The 14,592-nt window shown below is 34.0% G+C and overlaps 1 long non-coding RNA gene across 6 annotated transcripts in view; it reads right to left on the reverse strand.

Annotated features, from left to right (window-relative positions):
* LOC144294226 (uncharacterized) overlaps window positions 1–14,592 on the reverse strand; it is a 203,537-nt gene that overhangs the window by 82,867 nt on the left and 106,078 nt on the right. Inside the window, exon 5 of one of the 6 annotated variants that reach the window (XR_013361684.1) lies at window positions 9,668–9,836. The exons of 4 other annotated variants lie outside the window; for them this stretch is intronic. This is a non-coding gene — a long non-coding RNA (uncharacterized LOC144294226). Of the gene's footprint in view, window positions 1–9,667; window positions 9,837–10,953; window positions 11,040–14,592 lie in introns of those variants that run through there. One more of the 6 variants, XR_013361691.1, reaches the window with a different exon arrangement.

A 14,592-nucleotide genomic window follows, 5' to 3' on the forward strand; every position in this document is an offset into this window, starting at 1 on the left:
AATAACATGTAACCTAGCTATAGAAAATCTATAGGTATTTTTGCATGAATTTTCACAAAGTTAACAGTCTTGTGAAACCAGTTCTTAAATAAAGATAAAGAACAGAATAAATAAAAACAGAACCTCAGAAGCTTCCCTCATGATCCCTCCTTCACTATTCATCTAAGAAGGCGCACCTGATTTCTAATAAGATAGAAACAACTTTGTGAACTTGTTGGCAAGTTGTTATAAAATGGAATCTTATCTTTCAAGGCTAGCTTTATTTGTGTCTTATTATGTTTGTGAGAGTCATCGAAGGTTTTATGTGTAGGAAGAATTGATTCAATCTTGTTAATAGTTTTTGTTGAAATGTATCACAATTACTATATGACAAATTGTCAATTCGATGATTCATAAATATCTTGATGTTGGGTAATATGGTTATTGCCTTTTTATCTGTTAGGAACACGTACATTTCTTTTGGTGGACATTAGTATACATTTCCATTGGATATATAACTAGGATTGTAGTATATTTAGCAATAATGTAAACTGGCAAGAGAGTCTTCCGAAAGTTTGTTCCATTTTACAATTGAAAAGTGTATTAAGTTCCAGATGCTTCATATCCTTACTAGAACTTGGTATTGTTTTATTCACTTTATCCATTTCATGGATCTGTAGCAGTATAATATTTTGATTTTAACTGGAATTTCCCTGCCAGGCACCTCTTAGACATTTGGATAGCCATTTTTTTGGTGAAGTGCTGCCAAAGTTTTGCTTTTTAAAAAAATTCTCTGGAGAGTTTGTGCGATCTCATTGTCATTTTTTAAAGTTTTTTGTTGTTGTTGTTAGTTTTCTCCCTCTCTTAAATATTTGGAGAATATGCTTTTTGAAGCCAATTAGTCCTGCTTTGTAGGATGTTAATAGTAACTAACTTTAGTTAAGATATATAAAAGTATTCAGGTTTTCCATTTGACTTTGTATTAGTGTTCTCTATTTTATAATATAAATGAAACAGGGACACCTGGGTGGCTCAGCGGTTTAAGTGTCTGCCTTCACCCAGGGCCTGATCCTGGAGACCTGGGATGGAGTTCCACATTGGACTCCCTCTATGGAGCCTGCTTCTCCCTCTGCCTGTGCCTCTGCCTCTCTCTGTGTGTCCCCTAAGAATAAATAAATAAAATCTTAAAAAAAGAAATTATCCCAATATTGCTTTATTATTGCCATGTATTTAAATGAAAAAAGAGACCACAGTCAAAACATATTTTTATTTTCACATTGTTCTTCATTTCTATCTGGATTCTCATTCTTTTATTTATGATCTTTTTTCTTTTATCTGTAGTTCTATTGGCAGCTGTATCTCTAGTTTTTATCTGATTTTGATTTTAATTTCATTCACAGTTTAAAAAATTTTTGTATTAGAATTATAGCTATTATTCTTTCATTTATTAGCATGCCAGCATGTTTGTTACTTGATTTTTCATTATTTCTTTTAAGAAATCCATCTTATAGCTCTTCCTTGGAAGATAATATGCCTTTTCTTCTCTGTTTGCTTTTAAGATTTTTCTCTGTGACTTTATATCTATCATTATTTTTGGAAATTTCTCAGACTTTTTTTTCTTTTGAAATTTGCTGTTTTATACAAATATGATGTAATTTAAATATAGTGAATTGCAAAAGCTTTATATTCACATTTGGATCAGTTTTATAAACTTTTTAAACTATGATATTTCAAAGTATAGAATATTTTTATCAATTCAAGCAGCTTCCTTATGTTCCTTTCCAGTTCAATCATCCATCCAAAAAGCAACTACTATTCTTTCTGTGCTTATTTCTGCAACCACAGAATAGTTTTACCTGGATGTGAATACTAGCGACATATATATATCTGTCAATATGTTAACTTTTTGTCTGACTTTTTTTTTCATTTATCATGTTACCGAGATACTTGCATTATTGTTGTGTCAGTAGCCCATTCATTTTATTGAACTGTGCTGTTCAACTACATGAATATAACATTTGATTTTTATTAATTTGATTAGTATTTGGGTTTGCTTTTGGTGATTTGCTAATATGAATAAGTCTATACATAAATTTTAGAGATATGATTTCATTTCTCTCAGTTAAAGTTTACTGACTTTTGGTCTTAAGAATAGTTGGATGTTTAGGTATGTAGTAAATGAAAGTAGTTATTCCATTCTCATATAGACAAAACTATGGTTAAGGAGAATAAATCAGTGGTTACTAGGGTTATGGATGGAGAGAGGATGCTGTTCCTCCCATAGAGTGAATAGCACAAGGGAGTTTGGGGAGTGATGGAATGAGCAATTGTTCATTTATCACAATTAGTTATATCCTAATTGTGAAAGTGGTAGAATGAATCTATTTATATATTAAAATTCATAAAACTATACACTAAAATTGCCAATTTTAGAGTACGTTATTTTAAAGGGTAAAATAAAAAATGAAAAATTTAGGGATAGAAATATGAATGTTTCTTTATTTTTGCTTGAGTAAATATAACTCCATAAATCTGTAAGAACGTAAATGTGAAAGAAAAAGAAGAGTGGAGGGGACAGATAGAAGCTGAACTTCTTTGTAAATATCTTGCTTTGTAGATTTTATGTTGTAACATGTGAACATTTTACATAAAATAAAGTAAATAAAATCAAAATGGAAAACAAAATTCCCAAGAGTAAACTAGAAAGAAAAAAAATTGAAGTTAACTATACTATTTTTTTATTGCTGCCGTAATAAATTACCACTAATTTAGTGGCTTAAAACAACACAAATTTATTATCTTACAGTTCTGCAGGTTAGAAATCCAGTATGTATGTCAATGGACTAAAAACTAAGTTGCCTAAGAATCTATTTTCTTGTTCACTGAGCTTTATGGCAAAATTTAGTTCCTTCTGGTTGTAAGGTTGAGATCTGTTTTCTTGCAAACTGTAAACTGAGATTTGTTCATATATTCTAGGGGCTGCTGCATGTCCTGGCTCATGCTCCCCTTCCTCTATCTTCAGAGAGGACAGTAGTGGATCTCATTCTTGTCGTGTGTTATTTCTCTGTCTTCTTTCTCAGAGATCAGACACAACTGAAAATATTGTTCCTCTCTTAAGGACCCATGTGGGCCATCTGAATGATCCAGAGCACTCTCTATACCCTTAACCACATCTGCAATATCTCTTGTGTAATGGAAGGTAACTTGGTCACAGGTTTTACAGAACAGAGCACAGACATCTTTGGGGTCCATTATTCTGTATGCCTATTAACTTTTAACATAACTTGACACACACACACACACACACACACAAAGTATTACAGGTGATTTTATATTAGTGTTGATGATATCCAACATTATCAGCATAACAAAAACCCTGAATTTAAATGAAATAACTGAAATATAGATTTGTTTTGGAAACATAAGTATGAGCCCATAATGTATTTTCTCTTTCTGTCTAATCATTCCTGATTCTATTCAAAGAATAGGCCTAGAAACATGGACTAAAGCCTTTACTATGAGTACTTGTAGCATCAGATATAATCTATAACTAGAAGGAAACAGGGATCTTTGAGAGGTGAAAGACATGAGCCAAAGACAGGATACTTGAACATCAATAAAAATAATAACTTCAGTGTTTGAAGTGTATCAAATATGTCAGAATTCATTAATTTTTCCTCTTTGTAAAATGCTAGGAAAGATGGAAAATGGTGATGTTTTCAGTCTTGTGAAAAGCTGAAGGCTAAAGAAAACTAGACTGGAATTGAGGACTCTTAAGGCAGCAAGAATTTGAGAGCTTAACATCTTATTATTCTGAAAAGTAGTAAACAACAAAGATACTCTTTTTTTTTTTAACCCAGTTCCTGCATGAACAGCATCTCATGAAAACCAAATAATTGATGAAGGGAAGTTTAAGTTTCTTTAAAGAGATGTTTCAACTAAAAGTGAAGGATAAATGATTCTGAATATCATTATTTTTCCAACATCTAGTAGAATAATGAATCTAGGCAATGTTTATCAGTCCATCAATATATAAAAAGGAAGATATGTAGATGTTATGTGCCACCTTGTGGAAATGCATGACTCTACTAATGAAATACTCTTGTTTAAATGGACCCTGAGAAATATCAAGATGCTAGTTGATTCCCAGATGGCCAATAAACAGATGAAAAATTTCTCAATCTTAAGAGCCATGGATACATTTTAAATAATTCCTAATGAGATAGCGGTAGAGACACTCAAGGCTGGGTCAAAGTAAAAAGTCCGATAATCTAGTAATATCTTCTTTAGGCAAGAATGAGAATTAATAAGAATTCTCAATAAACTAGTAGTGTGAATAAAAATTGTATAACTACTTTGAAAAATATCTGGAGATAGCTGTTAAAGTTGAAGATGCAGATAGTCTATGACCTAGCACTTTTGCTCCTGGGATTACATCCAACATATGGAAATGTTGGGAACAAAAGATATACTGATTTATTTTCTTAGCGGAAATATTTATAATAGCCAAATCTTGGAAACAACAAAAGGTCTGTCAATATTAGACTAATAGAGAAATAGGTAAATTACAATTTTTTTAGTGGTATACTATTTAGAAAAGAGACTAAATTAAAACTGCACATCAAAATGCATAAATCACATAAGCCTGGTTTTGGGTGAAATAAATCAGATGCCAAACAATATATATTGTGCAATGCCATGAAGATACATTTAAAATTAAAATACAGGGAGTGCACATCCACAGCATTAGAAGTCAGGAAGGTGGTTACCTTTGGGGAGGAGAAGAGCTGTCACTAAGATGCTCTGAGGCATCTTCTAGGGATGAGAGAATGTCTTTCTTGATCAGAATAGATGTGCTCATAGATGTGTTTAATTTGTAAAAAGTAACCAATCTATTCTCTTCTGTCTTGTATGTTTTCCTGAATTAATTTTATACTATAATAACAAAATTTATTTCGAAAAGTACTTCAAATCAGCCCAAGTCTTAATGGAATCCTTAGAGTTTTCAAGACAGTTTCTCGGGGATGTAGAGTCAAATATAAAATAAGTAATAAGGCTTTGATTCAGTGTTTATTTCTTATTTTGACTCTGATTCAAATAAGAATTGTTTCATTGAAAGTTAAGAAATTTTCAATTTTGTATGCATGATACAATTTTGTATGCGTGATACAATGATAATTGTCCTATGGTATACATTGATAAATGATTTCTTATGCTTTAGACATTTACTTATATTGACATACAAATGAATAATCTGATATCATGCATGGAGCTTGCTTCAAAAAAATCCACTGTGTATGGGTAGTACAGATGAGGGGAAAGCTATGTTTATAGGTGAAGCAAGCTTGGCTATGAGCTGATAATTGTTGAATCTGTGGGATCATAATAGTAATAATGGCATGTTTTAAAATATAATTGAGGGATCCCTGGGTGGCGCAGCGGTTTGGCGCCGGCCTTTGGCCCAGGGCGCGATCCTGGAGACCTGGGATCGAATCCCACATCGGGCATCCCGGTGCATGGAGCCTGCTTCTCCCTCTGCCTATGTCTCTGCCTCTCTCTCTCTCTCTACCATAAATAAATGAAAATTGAAAAAAAAATTAAAAAAAAAAACGTTTAAAATATAATTGAGTACAGCTATAATTTTAATTAAAAGCTTTTTTAAAAACTTGTAAAATGTTAAGACATAATTGAAAATATTAAATAAAATTCATAAAAATAGCCTTTAAAATCTGAATATAGTAGCCATAGATAATATAATTTCTTTATTTAAAATAGACCAGTTGGGACCCCTGAGTGACTCAGCGGTTGAGTATCTGCCTTTGGCTCAGGTCATGATCCCGGAGTCCCAGGATCGAGTCCCGCATCAGGCTCCCTGCATGAAGCCTGCTTCTCCCTCTGCCTCTGACTTTGCCTCTCTCCCTGTGTCTCTCATGAATAAATAAATAAATAAAATCTTAAAAAAATAAAAATAAAATAGACCACTTTAAGCTATTGACTTTTTTTTCGAATGTACCTGTATTTTTTCCAGAAGACAGAGACTTCCAAATAATTTATTTTTAGATGTTATGCACTATTTCTAACTTTAGATGTTCAAAAATATTGAAGATTTTAGAACACTAACAACATACTGTAGCTTTAGGACACATTAGTTACTTGAAGCAGGCTTTTTAGTTTATGTTAACCCCTAATACATATGTACCTCCCTGCATGTCCTTATATATTAGCTAAGAAATACCAGCATTCTAATGAGTAAAACCTTTATGAGGCTTTTAATTTAATGTTACTGAAAGCTCAGTAGTTCCACTGGTCATGCATTGAAGTAAAATAGAAAGATATCACTAACCTTTCAATGACAGCTTCATGGAAGGGTGTGAAGACAGCTGTAGGTTATTTTCCTACATAAAAGAGCCTCCTCATTTAATATGAATTCATAAAGGAATATCAGCAAAATTTCAATGAAATATTTAGTGTCAAACGTTTTAGAGTAACATATTTTACCAGTGTTTTATAACTTTTCATTGTATTTTGCCACCAAAGTTCTTGAAGCTCTCTTCAACTTTTTGTAAAGTAACCTACAGTCATTTATGTTAAGATTAACACACTTATAATCATTCTATTAAATTATTTTACAAGTGAAGCAAAGCTATAAAACGTGCTCCAAAAGACAGAAGATTGTCAGAAGACAGTAATGTGACATTTAACAACCACATTTTCTAGTCATCAACTTCTTATTTGATAGACTCTGTAGCATAGTTTTAAATTTCCCATCAGTTCAAATACCACTTAAAAGTTGGAGGGGAAAAAAAATACACAGTTCCAAAGAAGTGTTTTCTCTTTTTCACTGTGAATAATTCTCTGAAAGATATAAGTCAATAGTAGCACCATTTTAAGTTAAATTTGGATATGTATATGAATTATCCAAGCATTTGTTTTCTAGTCAATTAACTTTAGATCCAATATACTTTCTTTTGTTATTTTTTTTCTGGAAAATTACTTGGTTTTGTCTTATCTAAAGTTAGAGTAAACATATATGTTGATTATATGGATAGATCCTCTTGATAATGAAGTAAAATTGCCTATTTTATTATAAACATTCAAACAATAGTTATGCTATATTGCTATTACAGTGAGACTCAAATACATGATAATTTTAAAACCATGTAAATTCAATTATCTTATATTTATGTTTGAAAGAGATCAGAAAAGTTAGCAGTACATCCCTGCTTGTTGTTATTTGTAAACCCAGTACACTAGGATTGTTCTGCTGATCCCAACAGGAATAAAGGAGTTGAAGATCATACAGAGAGATGCCAAAAGTATTAAGTACCAGGCGTGAAATTTGTTGACGTTAAATTTGTTATTAATGGTTACATTCCACTCATAAAGACACAGTCATATATGACTGCAAGGGAGGCTAAGAAACGTAGTCCAGCTGGGTAGCACTGTGGGCAGCTATATATCTCTTAGTGTGATAAAGAGTACAGAGTTTTGTTTTTGTTTTGTTTTTTGAGAGCTCCATTAAATTTAATAACTAGAAACAAAGGTTCAGTCTGTATGGTTAAGTGAAATGGTGAAGTAGGAGAAAGTAGAAAAAGAAACAGTCACCTATGGTTGCCTGATGGACTGGGGAGATCTGGGGCCCTGAGGACTTGACCTGGCCCATCCAAAGAAAATTGCAGGTGGCTCTTGGTCTCCTCAGAAGAAAGAATTCACGGAAGACGAGACAGAGAGGATGAGTGGTACAAGCAGAAAAGTTTATTTAAGCCAAAGTACACTCTTAGAGGAAGAGCAGGCAGGCTGGAGGGAGAAACAGCCCCAAATTTCTTGTGTCTGCAAGTTTTTATTTTTTGAGTGATTAGGGGAGGAGTATTCATTAGGGCATGCCCTTTCTAGGAATCCAGGTGCCACCCCTTTCCTTTTATTATTTGGATTGATGGGAACAGTTATGATGACTTTAGGGGTAGACATCTTGCCAAACCATAATGTAAATGATATTATAATGATGGAAAGATCAGGGGAGGATACAGAATGACATTGGTTGTTAGCCCTTGGCCCCAGAGATTTCCCAACTGCACCAGTTTGCCTCACTCCCCTTTGATACCTAATGTCTTTCTCTTCCATCCATGATCATTACTGTCTACTTTAACACTATGAGAATATCTTTTTACATACATAGGAGTTTTAGTTTAGTTCCTGGCACTAATAAATGAATAGTGTTGAGTAAGTCACTTTTTTGGATCCTACTTCTTGTATATCTAAAATAAGCTGTTTGAGTTACCCATTACTTCTCAAACTTTAGTAACCAAAAAGACAAAAAAAGGTGTGTGTGTGTGTGTGTGCGTGTGTGTGTGTATGTGAATGAATCTGGGAACCTGGAAATTTTAATGGACTTAGTTAAGTGGTAGGAGAATCTGACAATGCGTATTTTACAATCTCCCTAAATGCTTCCAATGCATGTAAACTGTGAGTGATACTTGGAAAAACTGTAAATTTAATGTTCTCTAAAATCCCATTGCTCCAAATTTTGAATGCAAATATCAATGAAACTGAAAAATGTGATATATGAAACCCATAAAAGATGGACTTTGGAAATCATGAAGAATGTAAAGAACAAGCATATTGGAGTTAGGCAAATACTATGCCAATACCTGAAAATGGGAGAAAGATGGTTTCCAGAAGCAGCTAATGACTATAAAGGATAAATTGTTAAATTTGTCCATAGTAAAATTATAAACTTCCCCTTATTAAAAAACAGCAAAAATAAGGCATAGATATCCAGCATATATAACACACATATAATCAGAAAGGACTAATGCTCTAGATTGATAGAACATTAGATAGATAGGTGACCACAATTTTAAAAAGGAAAAAGATGTATATTCAAATTGAAAAATGAATAAAAAATTACATACCGCCTCCTTGAAAGGAAATATTTTACAAGCAGTAGTTATTAAATAATTTCTCATTACTGGAAGCCACTTTGCCTGGCACTAGCATGCTAGTGTCCTTTCACTCTATGATTTCCGAATGGCCAATTAATCTATGAAAAGGACTCAACACTATAAAAAAATTAATGAAATACAGTATACATATCACATATCCACCAGATTGGCAAAGATTTAAAGTCTGACAACATCTAATGTTGACAAAGATAGAAACCAATAAAATGCTTTACAAAAAACTGTTAGTCTAATATTTGATAAAGTTTGAGATTATCTAGGAAAGGTGGAGTTTTGCATTACATATGACTTAGTTATACACCCTACAGAAATACTTGCACATTTACACAGAATGGCAAGTACAAATGCTTATAATGATAATGTACTAAATAGTTAAAAATTGGTAGCTTTGCAAAAGTTTATAAAATACCCTATATCTTCCAAAAACCTTAAATACATCAGCTGTCCTTATAATTTTGGCTGGCACAGTACTAAAAAATAAAAGAATAATTGAGAGTGAAAAAATTAATTTTCTATTTTGACTTGGATGATTTGAAATCATGAAAACATTGATTAAAAAGAAGAAAAGTGAAATATAAAATACCACATTTAGATGAAAAATCTATTACATAGTCCTACCATGGTCTTCTGTGTACATACCTAATATGAAAAAAAAATCCTAAATTTTGGTGGACTACAAGTGTAATGTATGCCAGTAATTACTATAATTTCAAATAAGACCTGACTAATAAAGTTTCAAACTAATAAAATTTTCAGACAAGGAAAAATTTCCAGATCAGGGAAGATAATAGTCCTGGTTTTCTCTCCGTTGATAAGTTCATAGTTGGAATAAGAGCTTCAGTTAAAAGAACATAATTAATGTTGGATTGACCTGGAGATTGAGGACTCTGGAAATATCTGAAAGTAAAGAGAATTTAGCTAAGGTTAGATACTCCAATGTCTTCAGATGCTAGAGAAGTAAATCTATGTTCTTTAGATAGACCAGATAAGTGAGATAAATACATGAAATGACTAAACTTAAATGTTCTTGGGCACCTGGGCGGCTCAGTGGTTGAGCGTCTGCCTTTGGCTCAGGTCTTGATTCTGGGATCCTGGAATGGAGTCCTGTATCCAGCTCCCCACAGGGAGCCTGCTTCTCCCTCTGCCTGTGTCTCTGCCTCTTTCTCTGTGTCTCTCATGAGTGAATAAATAAATAAAACCTTAATGTTCTATCTCAAGAAAGCATTTTCTTTTTCTAAGAGAGATTGACAGTAAGAATATGCCACCTAAAAAAGCAGAGTGTTTTTTTCACCTCTAGAAATGTTCAAATAAGGATGAGGTGATTAACTCTGATGCAGGTTTCAGCACTAGTCAAAGGTTTGATTGAATTTTACATGAATTGTCTTTGCCTATGAAGCTATATCATTTGATCTTCCAAGAAACAAAGCTTTATTTTATTTTTTTTAATTTATTTTTTATTGGTGTTCAATTTACCAACATACAGAATAACCCCCAGTGCCCGTCACCCATTCACTCCCAACCCCTGCCCTCCTCCCCTTCTACCACCCCTAGTTCGTTTCCCAGAGTTAGCAGTCTTTACGTTCTGTCTCCCTTTCTGATATTTCCCACACATTTCTTCTCCCTTCCCTTATATTCCCTTTCACTATTATTTATATTCCCCAAATGAATGAGAACATATAATGTTTGTCCTTCTCCGACTGACTTACTTCACTCAGCATAATACCCTCCAGTTCCATCCACGTCGAAGCAAATGGTGGGTATTTGTCATTTCTAATAGCTGAGTAATATTCCATTGTATACATAAACCACATCTTCTTTATCCATTCATCTTTCGTTGGACACCGAGGCTCCTTCCACAGTTTGGCTATCGTGGCCATTGCTGCTATAAACATCGGGGTGCAGGTGTCCCGGTGTTTCATTGCATCTGTATCTTTGGGGTAAATCCCCAACAGTGCAATTGCTGGGTCATAAGGCAGGTCTATTTTAACTCTGACGAACCTCCACACAGTTTTCCAGTGGCTGCACCAGTTCACATTCCCACCAACAGTGTAAGAGGGTTCCCTTTTCTCCGCATCCTCTCCAACATTTGTTGTTTCCTGCCTGAAACAAAGCTTTATAAAACTCACCTTTTTAGGTATAATATTAACTTTTATAAAAAGTATATGATTATTATATTCAAAAGGAATGGCATTTTTAAAAAGAAAAATAATTTTATTTCCCAATATTAAATAGCATTATAGTTCCCATAGTAGACAGATGAACAATTGATGTTGTTAAGCTCTTAAATTGGTTCCAAGCTTCCAGATAAAATGTCTACACATGGGGCAGCCCCATTGGCCCAGGGGTTTAGCGCCACCTTCAGCCCAGAGTGTGATCCTGGAGACCCGGAATCGAGTCCCATGTCCGGCTCCCTGCAAGGAGCCTGCTTCTCCCTCTGCCTGTGTCTCTGCCTCTCTATGTGTCTGTCATGAATAAATAAATAAAATCTTAAAAAAATCTCTACACATGTATATTCATTTCTTGTCTACACTATGGATATAAGAACATAATTTATTCTGCATGTGTTTAAGTGGAAAGTACAAAAGTATTCATCTAAATTTTGATTTTTAGAACTCAGATGCTATTTTGCCAGTGGTTAAGCCAGTTGCTAATGCTTTATCTCAAGTGACTCAAATTGTACGCTAGTGATAATTGTGCCTAAGTGCTCTTAATTTGATTTAAGTGTAATCTTTAGATGCTTTCCTTGTATACCAAATATAATTTTAATTTAATGTTATTGAATTGAAATTTAGGATCATGGCCCTAAGGATGTTGTTGTGGTCATTTCATTTCTACATTTTGAAGTACTGATTTTAATTTATGTATAAAGTTGGTTGTTGTTTTTTTTCCGTAATGGAGATGTAGACTTTATGTCATTCATAAATAGAAACAATTGTGTGAGAGAAAAATAGCACAGTACATAATCACATAGACTTTTTTGACCCTCAACTCACGTTTCCTATTTAATCTTAAAAGTCATAATATTTTTTAATATAAAATAATTCAGTTGGCAGGTACAAGTTGCCAGGCATGCATTTAAGAAGTTTACATGCATTACTTCAGCTAAACCTTCAAAAAAAAACATGAAAAGAATATATACATTTTTGTATTTTAGGACTTTATTTCATCAAGCTTTGTTTGGATTACAGATCCAGGTTTGTTTGTTTATTTATTCTGGTGATGAAAGCCAATGTCAAGTTTCAAATTTCTGGTGGAGTTGGACAATATTATATAATGTGAGGACACCATAAAAGCTTCTCAATTAATGGCCTATATGGAAGGGTGGATGTAGTAGGATATAAAGAGTGCATTTACCATTGTTGAAGTGCTCAAGCCTGATGCATGCTATGGGGCTATACTCCCTTGGAGGGCCACATGATTGTGGAAGAAACACTTAGGCACATTGCAGCTTTATAAAGGGGGGAGTCTCTTGTTGTTACTGTAGTGTCTTGGATATTCTAGGTACACATATGTAAACATGCTATAAAGAGATTGCCCTTCATTATAGGGCAGTTTCATACCCTAAAGAGAAGGTGAATAAATTCAGGACTGCAGAGGTGAGTAGAGGGCAAGAAAGCAGGAAAATTTAGAGATTTAAGGGCCTGAATAATGTCCAAGAATGCAACTGCAAGTAAATTAATTTACACATTTGTCAAAATAAGAGTGAAAGGTCAGCCTACAATCCCAGTTTTTCTGTAAAACAGAAAGTTGGGTGAATTCTAAGAAAACATTCTAACTTAAGGAAGTTTCCTTTCAGAGTTGTTTTTAGTAAATCCTGAGGCCTATTAAGTAGAGATTTACAGTTACTCTCTGAAGGGGAATTTGTACTGCCACACATTAACAGCAGGTGGAGAGTAAAACAACATGGTCAGAGTCTTAACTTCTTGCCTTTATGGTATTGAAACTCTGTTAAAGCCATTTTAAATTTGCTTCATTTAATCCTCTTGTTAATTTAAAAGAACATAAAACCCAATAGTTTTATTGTCATACTTTATTTTGCCCTCTGGGGACCTCCATTTTAATTCAGCTCATGATAGTTTTAGGCAGGCAAACCTGGCCTCGTCCTGCTGCACCTCAATGATCCTACCAATCAATGTGTCACTAGCTAACATAGTGATACCTTACCTTACGTTACATGTGCTCTCTTTTCTTTAAATGCATAATGAATGCCCTCAAAAAAAATGCCTTTTCAAGATGAATTACAAAATGCAGTTTGTCAGAGTTTTTCTCTTTTAGGCATATTGTGAATGATCTATGCCTGCTACTAGTGGGAAGGGTTGGATTTTGGGAGAGGATTGGTAGAGGAAAGGACAAGTCATACAGTTCTTAATTGATTCTCCATGTTCCAAGCAGGAGGTAGCTATAGGAGATTCACAGTTAACTTCCAAAGAGACTTTTCTTGCTAATAAATGAGTGGCTTCTACGGAATCCTGGCCATTTGTAAGCAGTATCCTGAGTGCTTTTAGTCATCCCCTAAGGATGTGATACTCTTTGGAATTCATTCTTTATTGAAGGATTCTGATCACTGAGAATCAATCTGATACAATTGGTTATTTCCTTTTCTAAAAATGTTCCTTAAAAGTTAAATTGTAAAAGTACTTGTACTCATACAATAAAGGTACTATTATTCCATTTTACAAAATAGGAAATTAGCATGGGAATTTTCGGCTCTCAGAGATTTTCCTAGCAACATGCAATCTAGCCTACCAATAAACTCAAGACTACACTATTACCTGCTCCAACAGTGACCTTACAGAGGAGGCTGCCCCTGAGTCAAACTGTTTGTAGCTGCCTTTTACTCATAGGATGTAATTTCTAATCTTCTGAAATTCTGTCTGCAATACTTTTCACAGACAGCATTATACCTAATGATAAAATATAATGAAATGTTTTAATATAGTTTACCACAGATAAAGCTCCTTAATTATGCTGATTCATTTCTGTGCTTGGATCATCCTACAATTTACACATAGATAAATGGACTCATCTGCAGAAGTAATCAGGTCATAAACGTATTTAAACAAAAACATAATTAATTCCAAATGAATAACAGTTAATACGTGGTAACACTGTTTTTTTTTTCTTTTACATTGTTTGTCTTTTTAAAATATTTAAAACATTTCACCCTTATTAGCTTATTTTGAATTTTTCATTTCTAGGTAACATGCTACGGATCTTTAAAGAAATGTACTTTTTTGGGACATCTGGGTGACTCAGTCAGTTGAGCATCAGACTCTTGATTTTAGCTCAGGTCATAATCTCAGGATCTTGAGATCCAGCCCTGCCACAGGCTCAGTAATCAGCTGAGAGTCTGCTTGAGATTCTCTCCCTCTGTCCCTCCACCTGTTTTGTACATACATACTTTCTCTTTCTCAAAAATAAATAAATAAACCTTTAAAGAAATGTACTGCTGGGGCAGCCTGGGTGGCTCAGTGGTTTAGCACCTGCCTTCAGCCCAGGGTGTGATCCTGGGGACTGGGATCAAGTCCCGTGTCGGGCTCCCTGCATGGAGCCTGCTTCTCCCTCTGCCTGTGTCTCTGCCTCTCTCTCTCTCTCTCTCTCTCTCTATGTTTCTCATGAATAAATAAATAAAATCTTAAAAAAAAAGAAGTGT

This window comes from Canis aureus, chromosome 2 (genome assembly GCF_053574225.1).
Source record: "Canis aureus isolate CA01 chromosome 2, VMU_Caureus_v.1.0, whole genome shotgun sequence".
Classification (NCBI taxonomy): Eukaryota; Metazoa; Chordata; class Mammalia; order Carnivora; family Canidae; genus Canis; species Canis aureus.